The sequence below is a fragment of the Xiphophorus hellerii genome, chromosome 22 (assembly GCF_003331165.1).
Source record: "Xiphophorus hellerii strain 12219 chromosome 22, Xiphophorus_hellerii-4.1, whole genome shotgun sequence".
In the NCBI taxonomy this organism is placed as follows: Eukaryota; Metazoa; Chordata; class Actinopteri; order Cyprinodontiformes; family Poeciliidae; genus Xiphophorus; species Xiphophorus hellerii.
Genome location: NC_045693.1, coordinates 14,661,873 through 14,676,872, shown reverse-complemented (window position 1 = coordinate 14,676,872; position 15,000 = coordinate 14,661,873). Strand labels below are relative to the sequence as shown.

At 37.1% G+C, this 15,000-nt stretch overlaps 1 long non-coding RNA gene across 1 annotated transcript; it reads right to left on the bottom strand.

Moving 5' to 3' along the window:
- Positions 1-592: 592 nt before the first annotated feature.
- Positions 593-14,236, bottom strand: LOC116713744 (uncharacterized). Its single transcript, XR_004337911.1, has 3 exons — positions 14,225-14,236; positions 10,338-10,343; positions 593-754 (listed from the first exon to the last, which is right to left on the bottom strand). It is a non-coding gene; the product is annotated as an uncharacterized LOC116713744 (long non-coding RNA).
- Between the last annotated feature and the right edge of the window lie 764 nt (positions 14,237-15,000).

Genomic DNA, 15,000 nt, shown 5'->3' with positions numbered 1-15,000 from the left:
TTTCCCCCTTGGTATTAAAAGCATCATAATGAGCAAGAAGTCCTGTGATAGTCACAAAAATATTCATCTCAATGCCACCATTACGACAGCATACCTGCAACTGAATACAGTCTGTTCCTCAGCAGTCTTACATTTTAAATGACATTGTTTTCTTTGAATCTACATTTGAAAGCCATTTAGACCAGTCTTTCTGTTCCTGTTTCTGCTACACATCCCAACTGTTATGCTTTTACTTCACACTGGTAACTTACACACACCAAAAATGATTTAATAGCATGTATCCCTATGTAGATTTATAGTTTTCTAGATGACTTAACATCTTTGTTTTAATGTATTTATGATACAGGAAATGTTTCCTACATCATGCAGCCAGAGAACTGTCGCTATGTGATTAAAGAGAGAGCTGTATGTAGTAAATTTGTTTGAAGATGCAATAAATGCATCAAATAAGCCATGAATAGAGGGCTGCAACTCTTTTTTATTTTTTTGGACTATTTAAGTCACTTTTTTAAGTAGCAGCGTCATGGTTCAGATACAATTGAAGCAAAAGATGCTAAAAGGAAATTTATATTTGTTATGGATTGCTCATCCATCTATTTTCTGTACACTCTTCTCCCCAATGGGGCCGGGAGGGGTCCTGGTGCCTATCTCCAGTGAAAGTTTTGGACGAGAGGCGGGGTGCACCCTGGACAGGTCGGCAGTCTGTCGCAGAGCAACACAGAGACATACAGGACAAACAACCACACACTCACACCTAGGGAAAATTTAGAGAGAACAATTTACCTGACAGTCATGTTTTTCTACTGTGGGAGGAAGCCACCATGGACAGAGAGAACATGCAAACTCCATGCAGAAAGACCCAGGACCTTCTTGCTGCAAGGCAACAGTGTTACCAACTGTGCAACCCTGGATTTCCCATATGTAAAAAAAAAAAAAAGTTGCGTAGTAGGCCAAAAAAATTATTGGTTCCAAGTTAAACGATGCCCATTTAGAGAGATGATCAAACATGAAACATGGGCAAGTTAAAGAAAGTTTTACTCTAAGAACAGAAATAAATTATCTGATCACTTGCAGGGCAAAAAAACTCACTAAAGATGCCTTTTTGATAATTCACTGTATGTCTGTATTAACCGCAGGTATAAAACTTGTCCAAACAGAACTAGACATGAGTAAATAGAAAGCAAGAAGTACCAATGTATAAATAAAGGATAATATATGCTTCTCTGTCCAGTTTAGCTCTCTGAACCAAACCCACAGTTAGATGCGTGTCCCACTATGACATCTGAACACACTCATGGTTAAAGGACATGCAAGGAGCTAAAATGAGGAAAGCACGCAACAAAGAACAAAGAATAGAAAAATCAGTCTCTCTTTGTAAATCTATTTACTCTATCTTTATTAACTGGATTATTAAATATCATATATAATCAAGTTTATTTGTATAGCACATTTCAGCAAGAAGGCACTTCAAATCGCTTTACATTATAAAAAATCACACACACACTAAAGTACAAGGTTATTGAATAGATAGTCAACGATTGTCAAGTGTCATTGTTACATCGTTAATATTGATCATTTTTGTAATTATAGAAAAACATAAGTTGTCCTTTTTGTAACATTTCCAGCTCTGAACACGTTTTATTTAGCTAGTCTGAGGGTGAAACGGCTGTTTGGATTATAAAGGTTGCCGACCACCCGCAGTTTGACTAATCATTATATCATTATAGTGATATAATGATAAGGTCTGCAAACCTTATAATGATGCAAATCTGAATATTGATGAAGAGCAACAAGGCTGAATATATATGAAGGCTCATAGTATTTTATAAGTATTTGTCACAGTTTTCTCTCATTTAGTATGCCACCTTTACATTAAAAAGAAAACTAAGAAAATCCCGTTTATACCCTACACTGCGAAGCTAATAAATAGCAAAAACCTCATAGTGACAGCTGAGAGCAATTACTGTTAATTGCGCAGAGGCAGCTGGCTTACAAAGCAAACTATCATGCATTTAAAAATAACACAGAAAACTCTCCATACCTACTCCCTAAAACACTTCAGACAGATAAGAGCAGATGCATGGTGTTATGGATTCTTATTCAGATTTAGAGTCGATATCTCTACTCCACCAGATTTTATTGGCCCTCTGAAAAGGGACCACACTTGGATAGACTTTGTCTGAGTGACATTTCTAGGCCATTAACACCCTGTGCCAAAGATAAATTTTATACAAGTCAATCTAACAATGTGACATTTAAGCCATCCGGTTAATGGAGGCGCCTGCAGCCCTGTCCTTGCATTAAGAGCTCATGTAAAAAACAATGGAACATGAGGCAGAGTTTCATCATGTAGAGGTTTGAAAAAGGTTTATAACATCTTTGCCTGTTAAAACTAATAAAGTTTCTGAGAGGTGTAAATTATTTATTTATTTATTTATTCTTTAGAATAAGAATCTGATTTATTATTGCTGAGATTTATTTTTTACTTAATTATTTTTAAAAATCGGGTGTTTTTCACATTACAACAAACACGTAAAAGCAAAACAAATCCAAATATTATAAGCAATTGCCACTTGCATTGGATGTACATTAAAAGAATTTTAATATCTTGTGTCCAGCAGTGGAGCAGACAAAAATGCTTTGTTGATTTGAGGTGAGGTGATTCTGTGTGCATGGTAACACACTACTGCACACGCCTACAGCAAATAAGTGGATCTTTTTATGGAGCAACAGGATATGGCATACAGTGCATTGACATGGGTTCATTTGACAGCTTACTGTAAATCAACGTGACATTAAGCATAAACATACTGTTTAATACGGAGCTAAAGATGGCTTCCGATTCGGCAGATGGCTAAAGGGAGATTCCAAATAATTTTTCACTATCTTTATGTAACTGTGGTTAGGAAACTTCAATGTTCAGACTCATATATAGTCTCCTGTAAAAAGGAAGTAGCCACCACTGGGGTGTGGAGTAGTCTTAATTTTCAGCACAGAAACCTCACTATATAATAGTACCATTTGAAGATAACAACCTTTAATCAGATATTAAATATTTATGTATTATATTTTTTCTTAGATGCTTTGGTGCATTTTTACATGACTATTAACATTTGCACAACAGTATATTTCTCAAAGCAATTAGTACAAATTACAAAACCTACATCAAAGCCCTCCAAAGAGAGTCACTTCCTCAATACAGATAGCCCAGTCCTCAAAAGGCAAGTATTCATGTAATTAAAAACGTCTGTGTCAACAAAAAGTCATTCTCCAGATCTTTCTCACAAGATCTGGTTGTGAGAAAGAGTCCAACTGGTCCTTTTGTACACAGCCACTAATGAAGAACGGCACAACAGGTGTGAAGGTAGGATGGACATCTGGTCCACTCATGAGATGACCAACAGGAGAGAAGAAAGTGAAGAGACCAAGAGAGAAACAAACTTTTCAAAGTACTACATTCTGATGACTAAGACTTGTTTGAATGTAACTTCAGGCTAGCCATGCATTATCCAGTTCATTTACAAACATAATAATCTGAGTTGTCATAGTAATACTGCTGTTAGAGGGCATATAAAGGGGTTTCCCTTCCTCTGGTGTAGCTGCAACCTTTTTGAATCCCCTCGAGTTCAAAGCTCCGTCATATGGACAGCCCGCCCTGTAGCTCTGACACTTTGTATAAAAGAGCTTGACTTGGACTGGAATTTATTTGCAAATCCCAGAACCCAGCAGCACTCTTCGCTGCTCTCTCTATTCCAAGGTTTGGGGGGGGATTTGTATAAAAATTCCCATAACAAAAGAAAGAATTCATTCACCTCTAAAAATAGCAAAAGCCCTCAGGTGTAGCTGCACGTGCGAATCAGAGTGTGCTTGGATGGTGACAATGTTTGTGAAAAACCTATTATGGCTGATGGGCTGGAGTGATGGCTTGTTCACGGCTCTCGGGGCTGATGAGTGCGTGAATTATGTATGGATCACAATTTACAATGTTAGCCTCGGGTAATTAGAAAAATGCTATCTCACCGTTTACTCCACTAGGTGCAATTTGTCAGTGCTTCCCCGGTGATCAAAGCACAAAAACCTTTGCATATAAATGTGCCGCATTAACATGAGTAGGTCTGAATAATTATGTCTAGTTTTTGATGGTACTCCAGATAATCTGTTCCATCATGATTTGATTGTTCCCCCATTTGAATGTTTTATATTATTTTATCAAATTGGGTTATCTTTGAAGGGATGCATGTTGTGTATTGCCGTCTTTCTCACAGTGACAACTCAACAAAGATTATATGGAAACCAGTAAACAACCAAAGATGAATGAAAACATCCATGTGCAAATAATTCAGAAACATAAATGGAAAGTAACCATCTACTTTTGTTTCCTCCAAACATTAAATATCCAAAAAGAACTTTCAAACTAAGACTGAAAATAGGTGAATGTGGATGTAATAATTTTTTCCAGCTTATTCTAACACATATAGAGTACCTTTAAGTAAAATATCTACTAATGGCCAATAATTCATATTTCAAATTTAATATTTTAACTCCACCCTTTGTTATTTATTGAATAAGAGATTAGGATTTCATATTAAGGTAAACACTATTTTTTTATAGTTGAAATGTAAAATAATTACGTAAACTTTATTTATTACAACTTTCATTTAATTTCACTTCAATTTGTTTTACTATTTAATAAATGATTCTCTAATCTTATTTTTAATGAACCCAAATGTTGTTTGCTATTATTTGCTTTTTCCTCATTTATAGTTAATAGACAAGATAACATTTATATTATATTTTCCTCTAATTAGGTCCTCTGACTAATTGAATTCATGTCCTGTACCTCTTTATAATTTTAAATCAGAAAGATTTCACTGTGCAAATGTCACATCAGCATAATGGATTGTACATAAATAAAACAACCAGCAATCACATCCTCACATAGGCATGCACAATTCCACAATATTGCAGATCTGAGTGGTGGAGAGTAATTATTTTTCTTGAAAAAAGACTGTAAAATTGCAGTGGTGTGCAGTGGAAATAAAGACGAAGCACATATTTCTCACCTTTTTGTGTCAGTGATACCAACCTGCCATCTTTGATCACACATATTCCATAAAGAGTCAATCTATCTGTAAAATGTACTGTGTACTGGCTGCAGTAAAACACTCCTTCCATTGATTACCCTTTAGGTGCGTACAGTGAGCACTGATTTGTTCGTCTGCCTTTAGTGTAAATGGGTGTGTGTGTTGGTGTGTGTGTGTGTGTGTGCCACTGTCACATAAATACTTTTTTCCTGCCCATTAAGGTAGATTTACACCCTTTACCTCTCCAACCTCAGGGCATCCTGCTGTCCATTCTCATTCCATACTCTGCCCCCCCCCCCCCCCCCCCCCCCATCATGACCTCTATTTTTCCTCTATGGTGAAATTCTTCGTAACTCTCTTATTGCAAACGTGCATCCTGTTATTTTCCTGCCCGACGTAACAGAAACGAAGGGTGTGAGACACAAATCCGCGTTGCAAGCTTATGCAGAGAAAATATGCTTATCACCTGGGTCCAGTTTGAGTCATGCTGGATTAAGTATGCAAATGATCCGAGTGCTGGATTTGTGGTAACACTAAACAGCTTTTACCTTCGTTTTTTTTTTTTTCTCCCGCTCTTATCTCAGAATTTAACCTCCACCTACAGACTTCAGTCTCTTTTTCTACCTGGCAAGCTCTCACCCACATGCAGGCCCACCCATGTGCTCTCTGCCGTGATTCCAGCAACAACAACCACTTGAAAGCGTCCACAAGGTAGAAGCTGGAGAGATTATTCACTTTTTTTTGTACTTTAAAAATATACATGACATAAAGCAACTAGCGTAGCAGAAGCTGTTTTGGGTCCTCTCTTAAGATTAGCTCAGGCAGTGCTGGTTTCATTTCCAGCAATAAATAAATAAGAAGTAGGTGTGTAGTCATAGCAACATGACACTTTGCTGAGAGAAGATACTTTTCTTTTATCTGGCACCGACATTTCTCTACTGATTGTTTTTCCCTCTTCAGAGTGTTATTGCATTTTTGTTGGTATATTTAGATCAATTCTGTGTCCTTTGTTTTGGATAAGAACTGTAAGCCTGCAGGTGCTGCTTTTACGAAGAGCAAATTGGATGTGCAACAAATAACTTCTCTCAAACTTGGAGAAAAGATCTTCTTCAGTTCAACTACATGTGTAGGTGTGCTTGTTATGAAATGTCACATTCCAGAAATAGAAAGAAGCTGTTATTGATCAGGCCGTTTTGTTGAACACCTGTTCAACGAAAACAAATCAGCCAATCAAATGGCAGCTACTGGCACCTGGATCTGAAGAGAACTTGTTGAACATCCATCCATCCATCCATCCATTGAGGAGGATGTGGAGGGTGCACTCTTGGTGGAACAGGAGATTTTCATCATGGGTCTGCAGCAACTTCTTGATGCTATCAATATGGAGCAAAATCTCTTGGGAAGGTTCTGATTCCTTTTTTTTTTTTTTAAATCTATCCCATGAAGTATTAGGACAGTTCTGAGAGCAAAACGGTTTGGCTGCTGTCTTGCAATGTTATTATTGAAGATTGTGGGTTCAATCCAAATAATCTCTGTCACATGTTGATGTACCCCAGGGCAAGGCACTAAACCCCAAGATACCTACTGATCTGGGTGTTAGTGGGGTTGTGGGAATGTGACTCTAGTATAAAGTGCTTTGAGTGGTCAGTAAGACTAGAAAAGCACTATATAAATGAAGTCCATTTACCATAAATTTCACACCACTGGAAGTACTTTATGGTTTTTTTAAAAGCTATTTGTGTCATTTTATTGCATCAAACAGATTGGATTTAAGCTGAAGTAAAAAGCAGGATGTTGTCTTTTAAAAGGCAGTCTTTTTGCAAATAACTACATCACCATTATCTTGCTTTTAAGATTCATAACTTCCATTATCCCGATTTAATCCGGAAATGTGAAGAATGACCTAAAAGGTGGCTATGAATAAAATCCCATATAAAGAAGAGGTTATGTAATACGAAGTAAAACACAGCATGTATTATGATAACATAATGGTTTGAAATTGTTATGGAGGACATGAAGTTTTTGATGTTGGGATTACTACTGTGCTCACGTCTGCAGAGAGATTTTCATTCCTGAAACTGGAAATATATGAATAAAATACATTAAAGTCAAGCCAGTAAAATGAAATGTGGTTAAAAATTCTTTGTGTGAAACTATGATCAGTAAAATAGCTTTAAAATAGAAAGAAAATTTTACCCTAGTTAAAGGTGCAGTGTGTAACTTTTATAAAGAATATATTCTTTTACATATTTGTTGAAACTGCCACTATGTCATGACAGTAAGGTAGGAGACAGATAACCTGTGAAAACATTGAGCTCCTCTGTCTTTTCCCAGTGATAACTAGAAACAACCAATCAGAGCCAGGAAGTGAGTCTTAACACTTGTCAATCACAATTTATGTGGCGCTACAAAATCAAAATAAATTCAGGTGGTGTTTGAATGATCTTGATCAGAATCTTGTGCTAAAACATTATCCTGATTCATAAAGAAATTAACATTAAAAAAATCTTCCACCAGATCATTTGAAAGTTTGGAGCTTGAGCCTTGAGTCTGAATAAACCTTACAAAACAAAGTCATGCTTAAAGCAAGGAAGAGACACAAATGCCTAAAATACCAATATACTTACTGAACAGCAGAGACAGTTCAAAGGCTGAACAGTTTCTGCTGCCTGTATGAATGCATGCATCACACGCCTAGAGTTAAAATGTTGCATCAGGAAATCTTCAAATTTTGCTCCAACAAAACAGTGTAGATATTTTTATCATCGGCATGAAATAAACTAAGATGACTTTACCCACTTAAACAACGTCTTTCTGTTCAAAGTTCTCAAAAATACGAGGTCCACTCATGAACGTGTTTCTTTGAAGGTACAACATTATCTGTGAATGTTTGTAAATGTTAAATATTTTAAATAGCTCCAAATTAAATGTATTTTTTTTAGATATCTCAGATGGTTTTCATTGGTTATATGGAGAGACGTTGAATGTTTTCATGTGAAACATCTCCAGAACTTCAGCAGTTAGACAATTAAATGAGCAGATGTTTCCCTTTCTGAAACCAAAGGCTTTCCGTGGCTCAGCAGAAGTGAATCACATTGTGTGAGTCATTGATTTTTTTTTTCAAAACAAGGACACATGAGGCATTTGTTCTATTGGCCATCTGCACCTCCATAAAGCTTGATAAGCCCCGACTGATACCCTTTGGCAGGACGGAGACCGGCAGCAGGTGCTGCCTGACGTCCAGCTCTGGTGATCAGTCCATGAAGGTTGGCCTGCAGGGATGTGAGAAATCATGATCAAGCCCCCCATGTCAGGACACTTTGTCTCCTCTGAAGGACCCTCCGGCAGTACAAAGACTCGCCAACAGCTCCACATTTGCTGGAAGAAATGCTGATTTCCCTATAGATAACATAGATAACATACAATCACCTCAAATCCCATTTTACCTCCAAGATAATAATGAGATTCGAGCTTCAGATCATGTTTCAATTCTTTAGTGTGTCTCAGGCTTTTATATATTTTTTGCTGACAGTGTGAAGAGTTTTTTTTTTAATCTGCTCAGTATAGTGAAGAGTTGTAACAAACTGTTTTGAAATTACAAGTGTGAGTTCTGTGTAAAGCAATAGAAACAGCGAAGCAGATCACAGTTTGGGTGAAAAACAAATGGAAGTGTTGTGTAACTTCAAACAGAGAAAAACATTGGAGTCGAACACATATGCTTCACTAGAGATGGAGCTCAGTGAGGCTGAGCACCATATGGGACAAACGCCACTGTATTAGATCAAAGCAAGAGTTATTATGCATGCGTGTGTAAAGGGTGCATATGTGACTTCTGAAACTATCTTTATGAAGGCCAGTTGGAAATTTAAACCATCACAGAGATGTTCACTGCTCTTGTTTGCATAATGATCTTATTTTTTTATTGGTAATTTTGACTGAATTTGCTTGTGTTTAAGGTCATGCTTGTGCACATAATATGGATATAGTAGGTTTCTTCAAACAATATCAGTGTAATATTCCCTAAAAACCAACATTGTGGATACATGTTTTTGTTGGGCTGGGGCATGCTAATTAAATTTGTTTATCTTCTTTTTCCCCTCTTTTTACTAAAATCCAAACAGGATGTTCCTGGATGTTGTAGGTCAGTAATTGGCCAAAACACCTTCTGGTGACCCAAGCCATAGCAGTCAGTGCTAGATGGAGTCAAACACCTTTAGCCAATCAAATTGTGCTCCTTTGATCACATGACATGTTGGGCAGAACCAGAGGTGCATCTCTTAAATGAGCCTCTGGAGACAAGGGTGGCACACTAGTTGATGACAACTAGATGTTCAATACTAGTTCATGACATCAAGTGTCACCAGGTTTGCCTGACCTGATGACACTAGTCAAACAAGTCAAACATTTCACTTAGTGAGTAGATGGAAGAAAAAAAAATAAGTTGTCAAATACCTGGCAATAGAAACAACCTCTCGCTCAGCTTCATTAAGCCGTGCTAACCAGCTCCACCTCTTTGGCTTGAGTCACCAGAAGGTCACCAAATTTGCAGGCAAATCTTTGCAGGTCAGATTTTTGTGGAAAATGTAACATAAATGTATGTAAATATCAATGTGTGGAAAAGTCTGATTATAATTTGACTATATTTTTTTCATAATAGAGTCACTCTACACCACCTCAGTCCTCAGCATGATGCTATAAATTATTTCCAACCTTCTCATTCATCATTGCAAAAACCATCAATGGCATAGCTGTCACATTCTTTTCATTATTGCTGCCCAACTTTGCATTTTTATGCTGTTATTTTGGTGATTTATCTTCGAAGATGAGCACCACGTCTTTGACATTGAAAAAGCCTCCTTGCCATCATCCTGATCTTAAGCTTCAAATTCAAGTCGGGACTCAAATTGGGCCGCTCCAAAACATTATTGCATACAGCCAGAAGTAGTAATTGCGTACGAGAACAGCACTTGCTAATCCGGACTTTTCTGAACATTTTAGCTGACTCAGAAAATCAGAAACTCAGAAACAGCCAGGCATCCTCTGCTACTTAGAACAGTTTTTTTTTTCTTCACATGAGGAACCTTGTTAGGTTGAGCACATGCACAAGATTCTCAAACCTTTAGCCACTCAGCTTTCACCTTTCACAAGGAATGAAGTAGAATAAATGTTGAAAGAGCAATCGCCAAATTGAGCCTCTTCTCTCGATCCGCACATTTCCATGCCTTGGTCACAGGTTCCTCAACCAGCTTCCACACACACCTCCTGCTAACTGTGGAAGCCTGACCACTGATTGCTTCCTGTTTTTTCATCATAATTCAACATCAAACTGTTTTTGTGGTTTTCCAAGAGGTAAAGAAAAACTGTTCCTAAACATCTGAATTTTAACAGGCAGAAGAAACAAATTCTTCTACTTCTGACAAAAAAAGTTTTATTTCCAGCCTAGTTTGTTAATTTTAAGTTTAATCCAGGCAATAAACTACCAGATAAACATGAACTAAAGAATATCAGTTACAAAACATCAGTGGCCTGATATAACCACGCCTTTCAGTCTCTTCCAGTTTCACCTTGTGCATAATTTGACCAATTTAAAAAGCCAACATACAAAGAAAGAAAAAGCTCTGCTCTCAAGGATAAATTGACCATGTTCCAGTCTCAGTTACCCTCAGAGAGAGCAAATCAAACTCATTAATCAAGCTGATCATGTATAAGTGTGCAAGCAGGCGCACCGAGAGTCTGAGAGCACTGCATTGTAAACACACCCAATAATATAAACTCTAAATCCCCGCATCTATCCAGCCACAGTAGTCCTGTTCTCTTGTGAATAAGAAGATTGATCACTAGAGGAGACCCAGGTTGGATTCTAATTTCAAGAGAGATGTGAACAATCGATAAAGATTCGACTGAAGAGAAGAAGGGAGATTAGCAGGATCTCTTAGTGCCATGAAACCACCAGCACCTATTACGGACTCTACTGAGACAAAGCAACACGTTTCTATTTAAGTGGATAAATTGTTTTTGTAAATTCAAGAATGCTCTTCAAAGATAGCTGCTGTGAAAGATGCAGAGGCTTCCATCAGGGGAAAACTCATGTCCGGTTTTATTTCTAAGAGATCATGAGTGACACTTTTGAGATTACCAGTAGATCTCCCCTAACTAAGCTGCAGCTGCAAGATACATCCAACTGTGAACTCTAACCTTATTAGTATTTTACTGTAATCAACACAAATTTGACTATAAAGCTGAAATGCTATGAGTAATTATATCACAATTGACAAATATGAAATGGAAAAAAACAACCTTTGAGATTTGTGTGAGTAAATTAACAAGGCAGTTTGAACCCCTGAAGGCTATTTGGGTGTTTTGCCTCAATGTGGGTAATGTGGCAGATGTGCTGATAAATTTCTTCAACAGCAACATTAAATCCCTGTCCAAAAACACACACAAAAAAATCAGCCTATTAATTAGATTCTTCTTGCTTGTTTTTTCTTTTGTAGTTCTGGTGTTCAGGGATTCCACAGGAAGAAAAAGAAAGAAGTATTTTTCCCCTCATTCAGGGAAAACAATTCAGCACAGTCATTTTCAGGAAATGTCCAATGATCTATAGACAAATTCACATCAATTGTTTGTGGCAATTCAAATAAATAAATTGTCCTTTCATTTATAATTTTAAGGGTCTCGAGGAAAAAAGGTTCCAACTCTTGATAGATTGGTACTGCTGTAATATTGTGGATGTTAAAAAATTTATGAGGCTCTTGTCAGATTCGAAGCAAACATGTGGGCATTTAAAACTACCAGAGGGGGAAATTATCACCCAAAACATTAGTTTCTGCAGACCAGATGAGCCCCTGGCTCCTGTTGCTTGATGCAACCTAAACAAACAAAATATCACTGTCATGAAGTGCGGTGTGAAGTGGTGAGGCAGAACGCGGTGGAACCAGGATGAGATGGAAAAAATGTGGTTTTAATGATGAGAACGAGGTGCAAGCAAATCCAAAACAGTCCAAAATCCTGGCAGCACAGCAGAGCGGAAGGCAGAGGCTCAGCACTGGTAGCAACAGGACATACGAAGGACAAACGACAACACACGACTGCTTAGACACTGACCCGACAAAGACGAAGATACACAGGTGACACTAAATACACAGGAGGTAATCAGGGAATGAGACACACCTGGGAACTAATCAAGGGGAGACCGGACAACACGGAGACTCAGACACAGAGAATTCCAAATAAATGCACAGAAAAACACAGATCACGACAATCACAGTAACCTAGAGTCTCGTAAGAAGATTGATTACTTTACCTTACTTGTAAATATACTGCTAAGGAAGGATGCATAATGCATGTGTATGCTATCATGTGCTTTGCTGCCCTAAAGAAAAGAGAAGTGACAGAAGTCATGTTTTACCTGGTAAATATGCATGTATATATACAGTCATATTTTATGAATGAGAACATTACTGAAATGTTTTTTTTCTATAACTCAATTCATTAATTGAAACACAATTAAAGCTTTTATTCATGTTAATTATGATGATTTTCCACTTGTGGTTAATGAAAACATTAAATGTTGTTTTCATTAACCATAAGTGATAGAAAATCTAAGCTAAGAAGGTTGTACGTGCAATTCAGTCTTAAATTTTAAGACTGAAATACAGTCTGAAATTGCAGCCTGATAGAAAAAAAAATTATATAGAGATGTGGGCTTAATGAGAAGCACACACTTGCTTACAAGTTATTTTCAATAGGTTCATTTTCCTTCCTTCATTCTGACAAAAAAAAAACCTGATTGCATGTTCTAATGTATTGAATATGCAAACGATCAATTGGAAATCACATTAAATTAAGATTTTTAATTAAAATTTTTAAAAAGTCCAAAAGCCATGTCTGTAGACAAAGATATCAGTCCCTTGCAGACTATAGAGAACTGTTGATTTCTTCTACTGGTAAAAAAAAAAACCAAACAAACATAAATCATCAAGTTATCTCATCCTTTCTGTTCACCATGAGATGATTTTAGGAGAGATAGCTTGGTTATAATAATAATTGTTCTTACAGTTCATATTTTAAATGCAGTAATAAAAATAATATTTTCAGAGTATTTTTGTGCTCATGAATATGTATCAAATTTTTGGTATGCATATAAAAGCTTGTTTTGTTTTGTGTTTTTTTTTTCAGAAAAATAAACAGATTTTGTTGACTTACAAATGGTTGTTGGACAGATCCTGAAACTAATATTTGTTTGCTGCTTTCCAACACCGAGTTAGTGAATGTTCTGCTAGTAACATAGGAAAGGCGTGTGAGTTTCACAGATATGCATGGAAATTATTGCTTTCCAAAATATGTTAGTTTAATGAGAATAATTTCACAGTATAAGATGTTTTAAAACACATTTTCCAGTCATACCCTTAGTGGGAAAGTTGTATTAAAAGAACACAACAAAGCTGCAGATAATAAGCATGCAATCTGTGAGGGAAAAAATAAAAAAGGTGTACCTATTTTAGAAAGTGAGAGCGAATCAGCTCTAGCTTCAAGACAGTGCTGCGTAATCCCTGGAACACAAAAGAAGAAAGAGGGGAAGCTCTTCCATAATTAAACACACGCACACGCCTACACACACACACGTCTGTTGCTTCTGCTGACACGTGCATGGCCCTTTGTGAGCTTGTTTGTGTCTGCAACTTACAAACCCACTCCGAAGTCTTGGAAACTCATGGTTTAAGTAGTGGCTTCCTTCCTGCACACATTTTCAATCCCCACACTCGTCTCCTCCACTCATCTCAGCAGGTGGGGAGACACACTGCGTGAACTAACACACACTCTCCACACTTACAAAGGCTTCACAGCACCACCTCTTGGACTTATGACATTTCTTGCATAATTCATGCATCCAAATAAGAGAGCATGAAATAATCATGAACACCAGCCATCTTCACGGAGCTATCTGAAGCCAAAGATGGGCCTAATTGACCAATTTAGAAGCTAATTTTAAAAGCAATGCACTTTTCCCTCCTGATTTTTAAAGCCAATCTCAAAGTCGTTCTTCAAATACTGAAACTAACGGATGAATTTCACAGCAGGGTTGCTTTGGTGAAAGTAAAAGCCATTGTGGAATTTAAAAAAAGAAAAACATTGCCCACTCTTGGGGAGAAATAAACGTCTCCATCCTTCCCGGCGCTCATAAATCAGAAGTAAAAAGGCGACTCACTTCAACAATCAATACATCCAGTGAGCAAATGTTAATGATGAAATTTATTCCTGTTTGATTGTCTGTTTATATTATTAGATGAAAACATTTAACGCTTATTGCTTCTCAACTGCCCAGGGAAACCCTCAGCTAATTAGATACATTTTTGCTGTCACATTTTCAGACAGAGGCTTTGGATGAAATAAAGGGATACTGCCGATTGAAATATTTTTGAAGTGTTATAAAACATTACACTACATTGCTGCGGGGGGTTTTGACAACAAAATTGACAGTCTTTCCATGTATAAGCATAACAAAAATAAGGTTTACCATGTTTCCCAGCCCTACTGAGTTTGCATTGAAACAATGTAACCCAGATATGACCAAGAAAACATGAATAAGTTTAAGAAATAACCCAACCTCCACTATTAATTTACAGCTTTTTCCTTCTGAGGCATTTTATCCCTAGTGCCATTTGTTTATTACAGCTGTTGGGCATGTTTCTCAAATTTTCAATTCATGTAATTTATTAGGGCTCAGTAGTTAACTCTGCAACATGTTCCATTAAATGCATCATTTGCGAACAATCAAGCAGAGCTGTGCTGTTTGGCTGGTGGGCACTCAAATCAAATTCTGCTTAGGGTTTCCTTTCAACACACTCCCAGTAGATGACACACCTGTGTTTTTGTTAAAAATAATTTCTTCAGACTGGATTTTTAGTCACTGAAA